This window comes from Hirundo rustica, chromosome 2 (assembly GCF_015227805.2).
Source record: "Hirundo rustica isolate bHirRus1 chromosome 2, bHirRus1.pri.v3, whole genome shotgun sequence".
Classification (NCBI taxonomy): Eukaryota; Metazoa; Chordata; class Aves; order Passeriformes; family Hirundinidae; genus Hirundo; species Hirundo rustica.
Window position 1 is genome coordinate 23,635,092 of NC_053451.1, and position 20,676 is coordinate 23,655,767.

Consider the following 20,676-nt stretch of genomic DNA (forward strand, 5'->3'; position numbering starts at 1 on the left):
TTTTAATGGCAAATTGAATAATAAAAAAATATTAAAATGATAGAGACAAAACCTAAATATACTAGGGATGCTTGCCAACTGTTCCTGCTAGCTAAAGAATCAATAAACCTTTGCAGACCTTGTGCAACATGACTTTACTTGCAACAAAAGTAATTCACAACAAGTATGCTTTTCTTGGCAATTTACCTTTACTTTTTTCCTACCCACTTCTCTTTCACATGAAGCTTTTGGACTCCACTGTTTTGGAATGACCATGACACAGCAGAAGTTGCTAAACATCCCCCACCCCTCAGCTAACCTATTAAACATGTGTAATGGTGTTATTTCCTAATGGTTCCTACAGACGGATATATTTCCAAGACGGTTTTAGTCAAAATGAATGGCAGTAAAATTGGCAAAGACTCAGAAAGCAAAGTCCAAGGAGACTAGCAAAGAACTCAGTCAGAAAAAAAATGGTCTCTGGATATTTTTGCCATGTCTGCCAGAACCAAAAGAATAGAGGTTATGTCACTGTTTCCATAATAAACATCACTTTTCAAGATTATAACTCAGCTGCAAAGATCTGATCCAGACTGAAATCAACACATGTGGAGTTTTAGATCAAGAGTAATTTTTTTTCTTTAAACTTATATTTCCCCTGCTGCAAAAGCAATCTAATAATATAATTTAATCTGGTAAGTAATTACTAATTTATCAGAATTAGGGACAGAAAGCAGAAAACAAAATTCAGAGTTCACAGCAAATGCTTTCTGGGATTGCATAACTTTCCTTCCAGATATTCCCTATGAGATTTTAAAAAGACTGTATTTCTAAAGTAATTGTTGGATCAGTATAATCCTTGTCCAACAAACCTTAATATCTGTTTTGCTCCCTAAAAGCAACATCTTGTTTTGAAGCAATTGTGACTTTTATACTGTGCAGCAGAAAACCACTCTGGAAAAGACTAGGAGGGATTCAGAAGAATTTACTATTTTTGAAGTAATGTAATTTATCACATTAATTAACCTTATTCCTCTCAAACACCACTCCTAAACCACGGAGGTGTCATCCTGAGGGAGCCTGAATAACTCAAGGCTATTCAGACAAGGGGTAGATCACACACCTGAGGCATCCCTGAAGTGCAGAGGGCACGGGAAGGTGCGAGAGCTGCGCCCAGAGCCAAGAGCATCCTCCAGCCCAGAGGCTGGAGCTGCTCCTGCCAAAGCCACCACCAGCTGCAGCACCTGAACCAAGTCTGCAGCTCCTTGCTTCATAAAGCTTTATCACTAGCTCAGGGACAAGAGGAAGTGTCAACACCTCCTGTATGGGTGAGGTGCTTCCCACATCTTCTCATTGTTCATATACACACAACTTCAAACTCCTCTTTGAGTTTAATTCAAGTACCTCAACAGATAGAGTAAAAACAGGCACCTTCACAGGGCACTTTATGTGCCTCAAAAATCAAATTTTCAGGAAGTACCTAGGCAATAGGAAATTGTGGTGTAAACTTAGCATGTTAAAATAGACCCGGAAGAGTTTATTTTCAGGTATCAAAATAAGAAAGCTGAGTAAAAAAAGGCTAGCCCCAAACCAAGTAATTCATTCAGGGGTAAACCCCAGATATTCTGAGCTGCCTTCTTTCTTTTGATCTGCAGAGAAGAATTATTTTAGACTAGATACTTTAGAAAAACCTACATTACATGAGCTATCTACTACAGTAAGTCTTTCACCACTTGACATTTTAATTTTCTGTCTTTGGTTCTGTTTTGGCACACTAAGTATGGCTGGTCTGAAAATGAATATACACATGCTGGTGTTTGCCTTTCTTCTGCTGTGCTGCAAGTTCCTCAGAATACAGAAACTTGACAATACTCATCAGCTAATGGCATATTTTGAACACAACTAAATTAAAAACAAATGAATTATTTGTAACACAACACAAAATATCATCAGCAGTATTTCCTACTGTTATCCTTTCACTCTTATTCAGGATTATCAGAGCACTTTATACAAAAAGATAGACCCTTATGAACATCCTGCCCTGGGAGTAGTTCCAGTGGAATCATGATACCGATTAACCAAACAAGGCATTATTCAATTACCCAACTCTGTGACACATTTACTGTTAATTCTACTCACAATTGGGAAAATAAGTTCATAGATTCTAAATAATTTGTGCAAGATCTCACTCGAAGCAAGTGGTCAAGCTGGAAATACAATGCCAAACTCTCAGTTGCCAGCTTCTTGCTGCAAACTCCTCAATACTACTTGTATTATACAAAGGAAATAAAACACAGCATTGACAAGTTTTAGTCATTTTCCAGCAACCTTGATTTATCTGAACAACCTCATCAAAGAGCTATAGAATAAGAAAAAATTAACTTTTCATCCTCCTCTGAATAGCTGTAAAGTTTTCTTTATCCCTAGTAAGGTTGCAATTTTTCTGATTTTAACTACCTATATTACAGCTATGGATTAGCCAAAGGTATATTGCTACAACAGAGAGAAAGATGAGTGCTAAAACAGGCATCAGAGATTTACAAACAGAAGGCTAAGACACACACGTAGGTGCACAAACTCAACAGTATTTCTGAAAGTTAATTTTACACTTAAATGCTTTCCTCAATACTCTACCACCCAAGTTCATCTGGAGAGACCATAGGACTTGAAGCAAAGATTTGTTGTATAGCAGAAGCAGAAAGTTGACAAGCACAGTGCACGATGCTTATCGTAAAACAGAAACTAGAGGTAGCACTTTTTCAGACTGTGGGTCCGGATTTTTACTTGATGTAATTATTTTAAGGTAAAATTACAAATGCTATGCTTCGACTTCTGAAGAAACTATACAATGACTTGCATTAAGCAAATTATTAGATATAGTAAATCTTCTGTCACAATTGCTGCTTATATTGGAAGGAAGCCTTCTTACCTTTTTACTTTGTTTGCTGAGAGCCGACAGTATCATCCCCTTAGTCGGTGTCAGCTACTCTTATTAAACAGAAGGCAAGTGATAGCAAAACTGCGCTGATCTGCCTGCTTTCACTCTATATAGTGTCTATATTTATAGGCTTTTGCTTCTATCTGAATCTATATTTATCTGCTTTATCTGCCTACAGTGCATCTGCTTCTCGTACACACAGACATACACACACACGCACACGTGTGCGCGCACACAAATACACAGACACATATCAACACGCATACGGGCATACCCCGAGCACGGGCGCTTACAGCAGGCTTCTGTTCCGCAGCAACGTTTGTATAAATACAAACATATGCGCCGTACACAATGTAAACCAAGGCCTGCACAAAGAAAATCATCAGCTATTGCACGGATATGCCTCGCTGGCTTTGGGAAGGTTTATTATTCAGCAGGCTGCCTAGTCAAGAGGGTTGTATACAATCAAGTTTCCTTTACGTTACTCTGCTGTTGTAGCTTTGCAAGCAGTAGCAATTTATGCTGTTATTTTGCTGGGAGGGGTTTTTTTTTCCACATAAGCATAGTTGGCACAGTTGTGAAATCACTGCCATCCTGTCAGGAGGTGGACTCCCTGTTGGTACCACTAACAGTTTCCCTCAGGCTACTCATTAAAAGGCAAGAGTTAGGCCATCCTATGCTTGTTCAGGAGAGCATTCCCTAGAGGGAAGGAAGAAGGTACAACCTCAGATCCAGGTCGATCTTGCAATTTTAAGACCAAACACTCCTTGGGCCTTAAACATAAACATCATTTTCCCAAAATCACAGAGAATAAACGGAGGTATTCATCTTTGCATGAGGAGAAACCATCATGCCACTTTCCTGTATGACCAGACGGAGTTGCAGGTATTCTGTCCTATTACTTAGACTGGAGCTATATCTCACCTCAACCTTTTTGGTTGCTGGGGAGGCTTCTGTCAAGACAATAGGAACTGCCAGGGGAGATGACGGAAGTGGAGTATGCGACAGTAAAGATCTCTTTCTTACCATAATGTGATAAAGCTTCCATCGGGCCAGTTTTCTAAACAGATCACAGCATGTTTCTGCTGGACAGCTTTAATTCAATACTTGACTCATTCGCATCCTACCATCTCCAAGGAGGAAGAGGAGTTTTCACAATATAAGAGCGATGCCAGGCAAAAAGTCATCAGGGATTTCTTTCTGTACCCCTTACTGCAGAAGCTGCATTTTGGCTTCCCCGTTGTTCATAAGGCAGTGAAAATGAACTGCTGATTTATTACACAATCTGTGGACTCTTCTGAAAGGGGCAGCCAAATCCCTAAGCCAAAAACTACTGGGTATATCAGCTAAAGAAATAAGATACAAAGAACCCTCTGGGTATCAAGGGCAGCTGAAGAAGACAGTCTTACCCATAATCCTTTCTAAATACTGCAAAACTTCAAATAGGGTCAAACAACACATCCTGGCATTTTACAGGAGAAAAAAACTATACTGAATTCTAAAAATCCACTCTTCTCTGAAAAACAGGTAATAAGTACATTAATTAGTAACTTAATGAAGAAACAAATAATCATTGGGATGTGTTTTAAAACCTCAAACAAGTTCTGTAACCCAGAATCAGAAAAAAACCCCAACCCTTTAAGAAGACTTTTTATGTCAAGATCACATTTGATAACTAAACCAGAAATACTACTACAAAATCAAAGACTTTTGGATAATTCTTTCATATACTTGATCACACTGAAGAACAGCTCCTGTAGTAATTTTATGCATATCAAGTATTAAATGGTCCATTAGAAAGGGTTTTCAGAAAATCTACAGACAAGATGGTATTTAAATATAATATATATACTTTTCACACAGATTTCCTATGTATCTTCATTTAATTTCTTTTAGTCTTAATATTCCCATTTCTCAATCATTATACTGAGCTGCAGCTACTGAACAAAACTCTGTTCTTGCTTTCCTCACTATAGTTATCCTTACCACAATGGCTGACACAGCTATCTCAAAATTTCAAAAAAAAAAAGGTAATTCCATCATCTTAACTTACTGTTTTAACTGCCCATCTCAACTTACTTAGTAACAGGGAATCCACTCTACTTGAAAAGTTTTGCTGTTTTGTCATCTACAGATAAAATACCAGTTTGAAAGAAAAGACAAAGGAATTTTGGTTAGCTCCTGCATTACCTAAGCACCATCAGTCTGGTAGGACCTGTTACAAAAATACTACCACGCTGCCGAAAAGGACGGTTTGTGATTACTGTAATGATTCTACATTTATGATATCTTTAGCAGTGACCATTTAGCAACTAGTCCGTTAATTTTTTTTCTCAGCAGGATATTTTATAGTTTTAGTGTGTTTAAGAGCATTTCTAAATTGGAAAACATTACTTAATTATTCACGTGGAGGCAGATTGATTACAGAATATAGTTTTTCTGTGAGGGTGCCCTACAATGTACCTTTACACATATAAGAAAATATTCAAGCACTTCTTTGATGCACAAATGTACAAACTCCTACCTCATTTGTTCAGCATTCTTTGAAATTTTGTAGATAGAACATAAAAGGAACCTGTTTAATGCAAACTTGCTCCTTTCTTATGACAAAGAGAGTGAATGTTACTGGAGTTCAAGAAATGTACCCTCTTCTCTGTATATCTATATATATCTATATATATATAGATATAGTACTGAAAAATATAGGTGGAGACAAATGCCTAATACATCTTACATTGCTTAAATGAACTCAACATCTGACATACATCTATTCCTCCTCAGAAATCCTTCTATTAGATTTGCTAGCTGATAGAATCTTAAACACACTGTATTTTTACTTGGAGCAGCTTTAATGGTTAAAATTGAAATTAAAGTAACACTTTATTTCCAAATAAATTAAAATGTACAAATTTAAGCCCTATCCTTCCTTTCCATCAAAAAAGGACATATGTCATTTTATACTTTATACTGATGCAGCTCTATGGGTTTATAACTCAGTATTACATTAGTACAACAATATATATGCAAGAAGTTGATCTGGTTTAATTATTTTAGTAAAAATATCAATCCTTTCAAATAGAGCAATTACATTAGCTAAAATCTATGCACATATTGGGCCTTAGTAGATGTCTGAGACAAAATGGTAAAGACCAGCTGTCCATTCCTGAATAATCTTTAAAAAGTTGAAACTGCCCAAAATATGTCAGTTTAAAAGTAAATAAATTACATGGGCCATGCATTAATTTGTTGAATCAGAATTTCAAGGACCAATAAGCATTTATATATTAGAAGAAAATATTTGTCCAATTTATCAACAGACAACCCATAATGAGAAATTATAAAAGAGAATTCTTTCAATGAGTTCAGTGAAACAAGTTTAAAGAATGAACATGGACACTGTAGAACAACCAGGTCTGTTTAGCAGGTCTGCATAGAAGGGGCTGAAGCCTCACCAGGAAGGACTGATCAATGCTGCCTTCTAACAAACAAAGTCTTAAGCCTCAGACACGCAGGTGAAACTTGGCACCCTCATCATCTCTTTATGAAGCAGAAGCTCTGATGTGGCCAGCGACACTCCAAGATGGAAACAGGGTAGGAGCTCCTGGTTCTTTATAACCCTTAAATACTCTGTGGTTCTCTGAACACAGAAAACAGCCTTATTTTTTCCTTAGAAGCCAGCAGAAAAAAAGTTTGTGAGAAACAGAGGCAAACAAAAAGGAAAGAAAAAATTGCTTAACTCTGTAGATCATCTAGACAAAATAATTAGTTACCTCAACAAACGCTGACAAAAACTTAAGGAACTGACTATCTTAATCCTACCACCGTTAACTTAAATTGGTCATCCCAACGTTCCTGCAGAACTGTTGCAAATTATTTGTGTCCTAACACAATGGAAGAAAAGTATCCTACTCCCTGCTGTAAGCACTAAAAGCTATTGAGTAAGATTTTTGTAGATAATTATCTCAGAAAGTTTTCTTGAAGGCTCAGGGGGAACCAAAGCAAATACCTGATATGGGGCAGTAAAGAAGATCATGTTTTCCCATGGAAATACAAGAGGATGGGTACAAGTGGAAACACATGAAATTTTATTTAAACATGAAAAAAAAAAGGTGTTGAGGGTACTCAAACACTGGAATTGCTACTCAGAGAGGCTGTGGAACCTCCATCCTTGGATATACTCAAAAAATAACTCAACATGGCACTCAGCAATGTAATCCAGATGAAGCTGCTTTGAGCTGAAGGATTAGGCAAGACCTTAGTGGTTCTGTGAAATCTTTGCAGATAGGAATTTAGAAGCTACACCAAAACAAATCAAAATATTTTCCTATGTACGGCTTTATTTGACTTGGTCCTGCTGAGAAACATGAACCTTGACTCCAGGCTGCACAGGTTAGCAGACCAGATGGTAAAAGTATCAGTATGCTTTTATAATACCTTCAGTAGCAGCAAAGGCACATCCTTCACCATGTATTTTGTTTGTGACAGCTGCTGGAGACTGATAGAGACTCAGGTCTCCATCATCTATACACTATCAGATCTCCCTATCTCTGAATGACACCTTGCTTTAGAGATCAGATTTTCATTCTGTGTCTCCACAAAGCCTAAAGACTCTTTGATCCATCTGATGCAAATATGTCCAAGAAGAAAGTGACAATTTTCTGTACACATTCAACCAGATACATTTTTCTGGGCTAATAGATATTTCTGCAAATCCTGTGAATGAACAGACCTGACTCAACTGATTTACATCAATAAAACTAATATACAAGTTCTCAGGTACCCTAAATTCAGTTTCCAAAAGGTATAATGATACTTTAAATACTACATAGTATATATAAATATATAATGATATATTTACATATAACTATATAAATATATATATAAATAATGATTTACAAGCCAAGATGAAACAGGGATACAATTCCTAAAAGTCTTAAAAGTACTTCCATTATTTCTTTTTATTTGGTACAACTAAGAACTAAAGACAAGCAGTTGCAGCACAAAAAGAACTCAAGCAGTAGTCATTCAACTGAAGTTTCAAAGCCACAAAAACAGGCAAATACCAACCCTCATGATCAGAAAACCTGAGTCTGGAGAGCCACAATTGGATATATATAGAGCTATCCATATTCTTAAGAATAAAAACCAGTGAAAATCACCAAAACACTGAAAAAAAAATAGCAGGTTTTGTTCTTCTTTTTTTTTTTTTTTTTTTTTTTTTTTTTTTTTTTTTTTTTTAAGTTTCCTCTCTTACTCTTAACCTCCAGTGCTCTCATCTCCTCAGAAATATAGGGAAAAGTAATAAATGGTAAATATAATAACACAGTCAGAACCCTTTGGCCATTCTACCAGTCTAAAAGATTTAATTATAAAAGACAGTGTTCTGAGGCATATCAATCTTTAAAAGCTTTTACTAGAGCACAACCCTACTGAATTTTAAGCTGCTCAGGATTAAAATTAATTTACCTTCTTATGATTTCTGTAAGTATCTACAAGTGAGAATTTTTTCAGATGTGATCGCTGAAAGATGTGGTAACACCTTACAACAACTGATAAGAAGAAATGCTTGGACAGCAGTGTAACTTAAAAGGAGTTTTAATCATTATTGTCCAATTCTGCTTTAGGAGGAATTTGCATTTGGACTGTCCATCTTTTACTCTCCACTCAGAACGTACTGATTTCTTACATAGCCATACATCATACTTTTAATAATGCTACTTCTGAAGGTTTAGAAAATGATTAATAAAGGCTTCAATAAATGCTTATTAGCTGTTATAAAGGATTGAGTGGAAGAATCCAATTGGTGTTTATAATAATGTACAGATAGATCTGTGATGTGCTTACAAAACATGTAATACTTACTATCCATCTCAAAAGAGTTCTTAGAATGCTGATAAATCAACTATAAACTTCTATGAATTGTTTATAAAGTGTGTCATCAATATAAGTGTAGCTGGATAAACAATGCAAGAAAAAGCTTGCAAGGGGGCTATTTACTGTAGCTGTAAACACATGGAATACTTCATTGGGTAAAGACTTGAGTAACAGCCTTCTGCTTTCACAAGGATTAATCCTTCTCATCCCTCAGCTAGTGATCCAAATCTTAACTCCTCCTCCTGCAGACACCTCAACCATCCAGGAAAACTGAGCAAATTGTACCCATGGAGACATATGGGCCAGAAACTCCAGAACATCAGTAGGGAGTATGGCTTCAGATTTTCAAAACCTTGGAGAAAATCCCACCCTAAGGAACACCAGGGAGTATATATGTAGAGGGAATATGTGATTCTCCTTAAGGAACTTAACCAGTGAATGGGTTAATACTATGAGCACACGCAGGTGTTATCTATGTAACAACTTTTTTTTTTCCCCTTTACCCCTGTGTAACAATAAATTATGCATTCTGCTGTTAAATCAATAAAAATCATTTCATATCAGTCAAATGACCTCACCTTTGATTGAAAGCAGAACCTGTCCTGAATGTCACATCAGTAAGAACACAACAAAATAGAATTCTCCTTTGAGAAGCCAGTGCAGAATTTCATGGCATAATAATGACTATTTTCTGATTGTGGTAAGGCTTTCACTTGTTGACACATGCTAAATAGCATAGACAACTATCAATCCTTGCTGTCTTCTCTTTTTAAAGAAATTTCCTGGTGACAAAAAAGGCCCATCCAGGAAGTTACACACTGTCAGGAAGCTCACAGGAGGGAAATAAACACACTGTGTATTACTTCTTGAAAAAATATAAAAAATGAGGGTAGAACTGCTAAAATGGGATTTCACCAACATTGGCACTAGAGCTTATGCTTTATCAATGCCATTCCTCATTCATATTTCTACAGAAATCATAGCTGTGCTTTATCAGTAATATCATATATTGACTGTTTTCAGAAGAAAGCATCAAGAGTATCGTGGTCCAAGTATTCTATGTTTGCAGTTCTACAAAGAGAACAAGATTGTCCATTTTTCATTGCTTATCCCCTAATTCTTTTAGGCAGCCACGTGAACTTATAACGTCTGAAATTCAAGCCCAACTTCCTATCTACCACCACTGACTGAACCACTGTGCTTCCACAGGTTTTCCCAGAAGCACAACTACAAAAGAGTGCTATGGTTACGCTCAAGAAAGTACCGGTAATGTAATGGTTTGGGAATCATTCTCAGGTGAACACATCGCTCCACATCAGCTCTGACCATATCAGAGTAGCACATCAGAAACAAATTTTAGTTCTGATGGGAGGGTAATGAATACAGGAACATATTACATTGAGTACAGGAAAAATCTAAGGGCATTGTAGAAAATCTGGAGAGAGCAATTATATAGGCTCGGGGGGATACCAGCATTTATGAAAAGGACACTGCCAGCCACAACTCAAAAGCAAAGAACAAAGCCAACAATATGGTATTAATCACATGCTCTGTCCGTGTATGATGCCAAACTATCCAAAGCACAGAATGTTCTTTATTCACCTCACTTTAAATTGCTTGAATGAACCTAGCACTTATGAAAATGAGAGATTAAAAACATTGATAGCAACCAACCTTTGGGCCAAATCTTACTTATTGATGCAAGTAGTTCCACTGATTTTAATGGTTGTAATTACTATTGACTTCAATGGAGCTACTCACAGAGTCAGGAGAGCAGGATGTGGCTCATTGCACAACCAAGCTTCCCTGACCACCATGAATGGTGCCAACCCATCATCTCTGATGCAATGTCCCCACTTTTCTGGTAATGGACCCCTTGAGCACAAACAGCTGTACACACCCAGTTCTGTGACACTTTTCATGTGAACACAGCACCAATTTGACTGAAATGAGCCATTTTACCTTCTTCTTCAGAAGCAAGAGATAGAAGTCCCTGACACCTACAACTTCATTGCATGGTTTTATTGTTAATTTCTCCAATTTCTTATGAATGAAATATCTGTGTGGGGCTGGAATTGCACTTCTGCAAGGACTGCCTATTCTCTGATGTTTATTGTGTATTTGAAAAGGATAGTACAAACCAAACTGACTTACAGTCAGCCTCCTGGGCACAGGAATAGATTGCTTCCAGTAGCTGGTTTCTAGCAGTGGATAGCTCTTCTGAAAGAGTTTAGACTTTTCCCGTTCTCCCTGCTCTCAGATTTATTTATGACCACACCAATTTTCTTCTGCCCTATCCCTTAGAACCATCAGGATGGAGGAGATTTGGGGGACAAAAAGATAGAATGCAAAAAACAACATGACTGAGAGAAATAGAAGGTAATCACAGTTTTTGACATCTTAGGAGTGATACTAAGGATTCTGTCTTTTAGAGGCTCAGTCCTCTTTCTTCAGTCGCACTGCTTCAATGCCAGAGGTGGGAACTATTAAATGGGTGAGACAGCATGACGGACATGCAAAACTCAGGAAGGCACTCTGGAACACTTTTTTTCAAGGACTTGAAGAGACAGCAAACCAGTGTTTTATGGCAGTTAAACCCACCAGAATATACTATAAGCCAAGAATGTTGGTCCTCAATCCCAGCTTTCCACAATTCACTTCCTACAGCATATTCTGAATGGCTGTTTATGGTAGGCACAAAATCTAGTGTCTTTCTTATTTCATCATAAAATTTAAGTCATCTCCATCAATCTTATATTCCTTTGTGGGCAGCTGAGATAAGAACCACTCTGAAGATGTTCTGCTGCACTAGTTCTTAGTCATCGTGGTGAGAGGTTGTCCATTGCCCTCTGAAATTCCTCACTGGCTCCTGAATGTAGTTACAGATTCAAAGATGACACAGATCTATATATTTAAGGACACAGAGTCCAGATACTTCAAGAAAAAAAGTAATCTTTTCTTGTGGAGCAAATCTCTGCATCTAGGACATTATGAAATTCTTCCTTTATAGAAATAATACAACCAGGCTCAGGTCCTGTTATGTGCACACTTTTTAAATGATTATTATCTCAAGCACACAGAATAATGGTTAATATTTCAGATTTTAAAATACAGTGGAGCCTCAATTATCCAAATTCAGTGAACCCAGACAAGGTTTTGCCCCTTGTCATTTATTAATTAAATGGTAAATTGCTTCTATTACTAATTATTTCCACAGATCCATGGGCATGCAGGGCATTCTGGTTACTGGTAAACGTGGTTATCAAGCCCTATTCAGTGTTCCTCCCATGTTCTTTAGGTAATTGAGATTCTGATGTACTCTAAAACCAATTTAAAATATTTTTTGCAGCGTATAACTGGGAGGGCTTCCAGGTCTTGTAGGTCCTTTGGGGTAGAGGTAACCCCAAGACTGTGGGAGACAAGCCAAAAGACAGGGAAATGTGTCAGCCAATACGGAAAAGCAAAACTACTTTGTGAGTTCAATCTGACAAATTTCTAACCCCAGAAGTGTATTAGTTGGAATGAGTGACTGGCCGAATTGGATGCTAACAACTCAGATATTACATTAAACTTGCTCTTTCTGGAGGCTGGTCTTTAAGAGAAGTTTAGCTTAAGAATCCTTTGGATGTGAGGGATCCCACAAAGGAGAAATGTTTCTAACTAGAGAAGGTGGAGCAGATTAAAAAATGCTGCCTGAGAGATATTAAGAGTAGAGGTACAGAACTGTACACAGACCAGAAAAATGCAACAACTATGGGTGAAACCATGAGAAATCTGTATCAAAAGAATGTAAATTGATAAAATCAGATAACAAATATAGCAAAGAACTGCCTCAACAGTCAAAGCAAGTCTGCTTATCACTCTGAGTAGAGTGTCTTAAACAGACAGGACAAATACATAAGCACCCCAATACAGAAACTCAGGACTAAGAGCAGCGCTAAATTTATATATTAAAAAAACAAACAAACAACAACAAAAAACCAAAAACAAACAAAAAAAAACCCCAAAAAAACAAACAAAAAAACCACCCCAAAACAAAACAACCCACCAAAAAACCACACACCAAAAAAAAAAACCAAAAAAACACACCACCAAAAAACCACAAACAAAAACAAACAAACAAAAAACACCCAACAAACAAACAAAAAACCCACCACCACCACCACCACCAAGAAAAACCCAAAAAAACTCACATATAAGACAAGTTCAGCAGCTGGAGAAGATGTTGTACATTGCAATACTAGGGTGCGCTTCGTAATAATCAGAGCAGAAAGCACAGATGAAGGACTGTTGCTGTAAATTAAAATATATATATGTATAAATAAAAGGAATAAGTAAAAATTAAAAAGTAACAAAAATCTCCAAGGGTTTTAATTCCATGCCTTGAAAGAAAAAGAATGGTGTTAGAATCATACCATGGACCACCCTACTAAAACACTGATAGTGACTATGAAAAGCAAAATGGAAGACTTCAGAGGCAGAAAACCTAAGGAAGAAGGAACAACTTTGTTTTAGTGCTAAGATAACCAAACCTACTTTAATATGTGCATATTAAAGAACCACTTTGTAATAATGAACATAATGCAAGTAAATTCAGTTCTCTATATGATGGAAAAAATAACAACACAATCCACTACAGTAATATACAATTTCAGGAAGAAAATCGTATTTAAAACAAGGAACAACAGAAAAAGGAAATTAAAAAGAAGCAGCTGAGGGTAAAATGTCTTAAGATGCTACTGTTAGAAGATATGTTATCAGAGATTCATGTCTCTTACAAGTAATAGGAAAGCCTTTCCTTAGAACAGCTATAATAATCCTGACCCCCAGTCGTCTGCCTCAATCATTTTGAGGAACATCTCAGCAGTTTGTCTGGCAGACAGAGCAAATTACAGCCTGAGGTACTAAAGAGATCCCTAAACAGTTCTGAGTTACCTGAATATGCTGGGTTGTAAACTGTCATAATACGGTTGCCACTTTAGATGGAAAATCCTTTGCAAGAGGGCAAAAATCTCCAGGAGAAATGCATAATATGGTTCCTTTAAATGCAAGAACTTTGAAAGTTGTCCTGTAGTAATTCATTTCTACTTAGAACTCACAAAACAAATGTACAGCCACATGTGAAGACAAGGAAATAATAGGATTTTTTAAAGCAAGCCCAGTGAAGGGATTTACTAGAAGTAAAAAGACACCAGTGAAAAAGAAGCTATACTGAAACACAGAAAGCAGGAAAAAGTGTGTAATTTGTTGATTTTTTAAAAAAGAAAATGTTGACTAAGGCAGGCCCATGAAAATCTTGAGTAACAACTGTTTAAAGCCATAAATAACCTTTCTGGACACCTTACATAAAATCTGCCTCTGCCAACAGATGAGGTGCAAAAGGGGTGTTCAAAGCACAAAAATCCCAAATAAATTCCTTGCAGTTGTGTTCACTACAGAGTATTTTAAAAGGTTTACAAGTTAAATCCCTTCTCTGGAAGGTTAAATCTGAGAAAATGTGCAATGGAAAGAATAAATGGTTCCCATCTAACAGTTATAAAAGAAACTGTTATAAAGAAATTCAGTCATGAAAGAGCTTAACTAATAACTCTTGCACAACAAAAGAACAGAAAGTGATTTAATGGCAGTAGTAAAAAAGGGCTTTAGGAAGATCCACATAGATCACTTGGTCTATAGTCTGTGCCATAGAAACTGGTAGAAATTATCATAAATAATAACAGACACTTGAGTAGATAAAACATGGAAGATACAACATGAATTTTTGCAGATGAAAATTGTGATTCACAAATCCATAGAGTTCTCAAACGGAGGCAATGGGCATATGCTGCTAAAATTAAAAAATATGAAAACCCTCACCAAAGTAATTTTCTAAAAGAAAGTTATCATGACATAGGAGCAAAAATACTAAGTATTCATACAACAAAATAGGATTTAATTTAGCTATTGCTACACTGGAAAGACAGCATGGAATCCTTGTGGATATACCTATGAAAGAACAAGCTCAATATTCAGAATTGATGCTAAAGGAGTAGAAAAACCCTTAAAAACCCCTTAGGAATTATTAAGAAAGAGCTAGAAAATAAAACTAAAATCATAATGACATCCTTCTAATAAAATCCATCACAGACTCACATACTGAACACTCTGTGGGTTTTAACTCTGAAGACAAAAGAGGAAATAAGCAGCCTGAAAGATGCAGAAAAGGGCACAAAGATGTTCAAAGCACGAAACAACTTCTGTGCAAGGACAGATTAAAAAGAGTTGGGTTCTTTGCCCTGGAAAATAAATGATTGAGAGAAATATAAAGGAGCTTGATAAAATCATAACAAACAAGGACAAGGTGAACTGTTAATAATTGCTCCCTATTTCTCATTACATATTTCTAGAAAGCATCCAAAGAAGTTATCAAGCACCAGGTTTAAAGCAAACAAAAGGAAGTATGTTTTCACACAGTCCGTAATTAAATTGTGGAATTCATCGGCACAGGATGCTTTTGATGCCAAAAGGAAAAATGGCTTCAAAAAGCAACCAGACAAAATCAGAAAATACAGCTCAGGCTTTAACAGCCCTTTCCATCAGGGCTATTAAACACAACGATGCAAAAGCAGAAAACACTACCCCACACTAAGAAATGCACATTTCTGAAGAGCAGAATGAACCAATCTGCCGTGGATCAGACAGCAGCTAAGCTTCAACATGGCTAACACATAGATCACAGAGATTCCAGCTTCAAAATGAATTTATGGAGCACATGGATTATGGCTGCAACTGATGATTTACTATTACACTGTCAACATACTGGATGTTGATTAATATCCTTCCCCAGGTACAACCATAGTTAAAGTATGCTAAGGACAAAATGTTAAGAGCGAAACAGAGAAATGTTTGGAGAACAAGATATTCTTTCAGGAGACTTGCGATGTAGAGATATAACATATTTTCCTAACTGGAGGAGATTCCAATAGGTGATATTCATTTCTGAGATGAAAACCACCAAACTCATGAAATTACCAGTGATGATACCCCCTTTGGTTCTAATGGCTGTTCAGCATTCACACTATGGAGTGATTTCTGTGGGAACTGCACTTAGTCTGTTGTGCATGTTATGCTCAAAAATGCCTCTTAAAACCAAGCAAAAACATTCAGGTCACAGAGCAAAGCATGCAAAAGTATGAAAATATCAAAATGAAGTCTGTCACAACAGCTGTAGTGTTACAATACAATCTTCCATGTTATGATTGTATATTTTGTGTTCTGTATAATGGATAGTATCCAGGAAATGAGACTAATTCAAATACTCATTTTTTTATCCTCTCTGTTCAGTGTGTGGCCTCAAGCCTTGTTTACTGAGTGGCATCCAAGTCTTGCATGAAATAAGATGGGGTTTTGTTTCTGGATTTTCTGTGATACTCATCAATATAGCATCTGAATATCTCAACAATCTTGCTGAATTAATCCTCACAATGTACTCTCAGATGTTTGGAATGATTTTAATTCCTCACTGATGAAAATTATGACAGAAATGATGTGAATTTTTTTGTGGCCACACAGGGAGCCTGTATTGAGGACAGGAAGGAAATTTAGATCTGTTCATTCTAAGGCGTGCTGAGCATCTCCTGAACTCATCTTACAGAAGGAGCACTCCGAGAATTCTTGCTCTTCCATCAGATCGGCAGCTCATCTGTAGCATAAACCCCTCCAGTGGGGGTGGGATACCATGGACAGGGACCTCCTTCCTACCACACCATCTCTCTAATCCTGTGAGTTAGGAAAAGCGTCTCAAAGGATACATTGCTACAAGATATGCAAAGCCCTTGGAGACATTCAGATCATTGGCACAATGTAGAGCAAAGTTATGACATTTTGTTGTTACAATCTTAGGCAGAAATTTCTCCTTCTGACCTGCATTCTCTAGGATTCCTGCCAGCATGAGGTATTTAAAATTATATTTTTCTAAAAAGTTTCAAGCAGGGGCAGTGGTATGGATGTAAGAAATCAACCACTGACACACAGACCGTTTCTGTAATGTTGAGGACTGCAATTTGTAGTAGTGGTGTAGTTTGTAACTAGGAATGACAACTTTATGGAACACACTAGATACTGCACTTGTGCTCTAAGCACATGAAAACACATTAAAAAATAGCCTTATGTTCTGCTACCTTAAGGGTCTGTCTCACACCTACCATATCCAAGAAACTGAGAATAATGCTCAGTGTCTGTTCCTCTATTGTGCCTACATATTGCAGCATTTGTGGTCTGTAAGATCACACACTGTAGGAACAACTTTCAGTTCTCTGTGACAATAGGGTGAGCTGAGGACAGCCTGGCAATGTTTGGAGATGAATTTCCTGCCCTTTGTGGGTTTCAGTTAGACTCTTAGCATTATTTGAACTTTTGTGGTTTAATTTTCTTTGTTGTTGTTTTAATTCTAATGGCAGAAAACAGGAGACAAAACAACAATCCCTCTGGAGGCAGTGAATCTCAGGATCTGAGGAGTAAATGGCCATGTTTTCTCCTCCTGGCATTTTAAGATACATCAGCAAACAGAGAAAGGACATAGTAGATCTGTAGAATGGCAAAGGGATGTAGAGCTTCTTATTTTCTAGTCAAGATACCAAAAGCCTTAGAATCTGTTGATGTTTAATGGTCTTCTGAAGCAATTTCTTCCCATTAGCATACAATCACTACCACAGGCTCAGAAACTGCCCACTACCATGGGGCAGAAGGTTGTCTCATGAAAGCTGCCCTTTTCTCTTTACAGGTTTGTAAAAGAATCATAAAATAACTACACTGTAGAAATAAATAAGCCACTAAAACAAGTAACAGATGACTTTTCTGAGAGGAAGAACTGCCTCTTATGGAATAACAGTCACTGACTACTGCCAGGAGTTTTCTCAGATTCCAGGGAACATCAGCATGAGACAGTTTTATTTAGGTCTACCTTGACTAGCATACGTAGAAAGGAACATTTCTGATTCTTCATTTCCTCATTCTCTCAGGTGTCACAGCTTCCTAGCTTTTGCTTCTGTTTATAGTCATCTCTCAACATGTATTTCAGGAAAAGAAAAATCTAAATAAAGATCATAGCCTGTTCCTTTATGTGCCCTTCCTCTTCTTCTTCTCCTCCTTTCTTGCATTTGTGCAGTGTTGTGGCACCTATTAACTACCCATGTTTTCAGAATGACATTATACAAGGTGCAGGATGTACCACTGTGCCCTAAAAATATCAACAACTGCATTAGTCTCACAATAATTAATGGCAGGCATTATGCAAATGACAACTTTTTCACTGCAAAATAATGACATTTCTTCATTTTGAGCAGAGTTATGCAAAACAATGAATTGGGGATGATAAATCACACGGGAGAATTAAGAAAGCCATAACGTTCCTGCCCAGGCAGGCAGAAAGACAGACAGACCAACCATTTAGAACACATTGTTTGTTCTCAAACCGCTATTAAGAAATAAATAAAAGCATAGCCAGTTGGTCATTAGAACGTATGTATAATTTAGTTTCCCTCCTTTAGGCAACTGTGCATAAGGGAACGTTAAATTCTAGCAATCGAATTATTACAAGTCACAAGCAAATTTTTTTTATTAACCTTAATAAGTCATTCACTCAGAGACTACAGTCATCAGGCAAATAAAATATATCACATGTCATTCTCTTACACATTAACTAATTTCTTATGCAAACATCACAATGTATAGCAATTACCACTGCTCAAAAAAGCCCCAAAGTCAGTTTCAATTTATTTTATTGCTTTTGTGCGTGGCCATTTCCTGTAGAGCTTTGCTTTCTATCCCCACGGTTTAGGTACAAAATGAACGCAAGTAACAAGAAGCTACTTCTCTGAAATGTTGCTGCACTTTTTCCTCTTTATTGTTAATACAGTTAGAGAAAGATGTCACAAGATCTTCTTGTGAGCTTCAAGAATCTTCTCAAAGGTAAAAGAGCCAACACTGACCAGAGCACCCTCCCTTCCCCATCCCTTTCTCCACTGCAGACTTCCCAGCTCCTGAAAGAGCAGCCCCAGCCCAGCCCTCCCAGTGCCTCCTGCAGGGAGCCTGGCGCAGGACAGTCTGTGAGCTCCCCGGAGCCCCCATTCCCACACTGCTCCCTAAGGAGCACGCTTCCCAGTACGAGTGGGACTGGAGGGGAGCTTTGAACTCCCCCTACGTACAACACTCCTCCGCTGCTCCTCACAGTGTCTCCTGATGAAGCGGAAGTAGCTCTAAGCTTTTAATAGACAGCACTCCTGGATCTTTCTTTTTAGTGATTCCTGCTGGGAGAGTCTGATGTATCAAAGAGTTACAGCGATTAAAGCCGGAGAGACCTGTGGTATTTAATCATTTAGTCCATCCTCCCACCTGAGCTGGAGTATTCCTTATACTAGTTTTCCTGATGCTCTATCTAGTCTAACTTTAGAGAGTGCCAAATAACTGGGCTCCCACCTCTTCCCTGGGGAGGTTATTCCACAGTGGCACACCATGAGACTGGAAATTTCCCAAGGTATTTGCTGCAATTTTACTTCTTTATGATTAGTTTTACTAAAAAGCCTTCAGCTTTCAGGTTCCCAATACTGCCATAAGATTTCGTCCCTGTGTTAGTGTAGAGACAGAAACTGCACCAGACTTCCTCACATCCACAGCTCAACATGACATTTAACAACGTTGTCCACTGAAAAAAAAAGCTGTATTCAGAACACCTAAATGTTACCCAAAACCTCTTTTTATTCTTCCTGGTGACTGCTGGCAAGAACTGGTATGACAGAACCTTTACCTCCCTTCTAGCCACATCAGCTGCTCCCCGCAGGAAGCACTGGTGGCCATTCCAAACACACACAAAGCAAGGATTACATATTCCCCACGAAGAGGTTAAACTGCATAACTCTTGTGAAGCATAGTGAGGGGCCTGGAAAACCCACAGTTCATGTGTCACAGTGAAGAGTCAATTCCAGCTTTATCTGAACTGATAGGAAGATCATCCATCCCTTTTTCTTCTCCCCAAATGTTAGTACCCTTGCCCCCAACAATGACAACTAAGTCATTAACAGACAGACAGAGCGCCCAGGAAACAGAACAGTTATGCTGGAAATAACTGGTGTCTTTGAAAACAAAAGGGTAGCAGTTGACCACCCCCCCCCTTCCATTATTTATTTCAGGACTTTTAGGATTCAGTGTAATTCATCCCGCCTTGGAACACTGCAAAAAATTCTCCACCCCCAGCCTCTCATCCGGAAGTTAATAACATTTTGCAGCTCTCCTTAAATAAAATCCAGCCCATCCTGGATCAATAAGACTGATGCCTATTTCCCTAATGGCAGCCGATTGCCATTTGCTATTCAAATCAGACTAGATAAATTACAGTACATGCCAAGGAACAGGCCAGTGAATTAAGACAGGCCTCCTGAGGACCAGTGATATTATTAATCTTTTAAGACACTATCATATTTCTTCTTGACAGTGTGCGTAGACTCTCAGACATGCTGCACTCAGATTGAAATATCAGCTGCTGCAAAAAATCAATAGCGTTAGAAACACAATAATTTTCTGTCTGCAGGGCCCCCAATAAGCAACACTTGTGCTTCTCCTCCTCTCCACATCTCTGCTCCAAATGCATTTGTTTTAAAATCCAGGCCTCAATTCTGAATAGTCATTGTGGTGGACAAAGTTGCTTTTGTTGTCATCCTTTGCCACAGAAGCCACAAATGTGCTTCTCGATAAGGTTGCGGTTCTCAGAGACAGCAGAAGGTACTCCAGGGTCAGATACTCACCCAGTATATTTTACTCTTCTCCCCACACCCCCCTGCTCAGTCTCTTGCTCTCTCATTGAAGGCTTTATAAAGATAGATATTGCTAGAGCTCCTGGTATCCCGACGAAA

The 20,676-nt window shown here is 37.8% G+C and overlaps 1 protein-coding gene across 12 annotated transcripts in view; it reads right to left on the minus strand.

Annotated features, from left to right (window-relative positions):
* The window catches only part of ZBTB20 (zinc finger and BTB domain containing 20), a 474,904-nt gene that overhangs the window by 241,026 nt on the left and 213,202 nt on the right, over positions 1 to 20,676 (minus strand). For all 12 annotated transcript variants that reach the window (XR_009207574.1, XM_040056379.2, XM_058419419.1 and 9 more), the window contains one exon: positions 12,985 to 13,084. The gene's annotated coding sequence lies outside the window, so the exon portion shown is untranslated. The remainder of the gene's footprint in view (positions 1 to 12,984; positions 13,085 to 20,676) is intronic.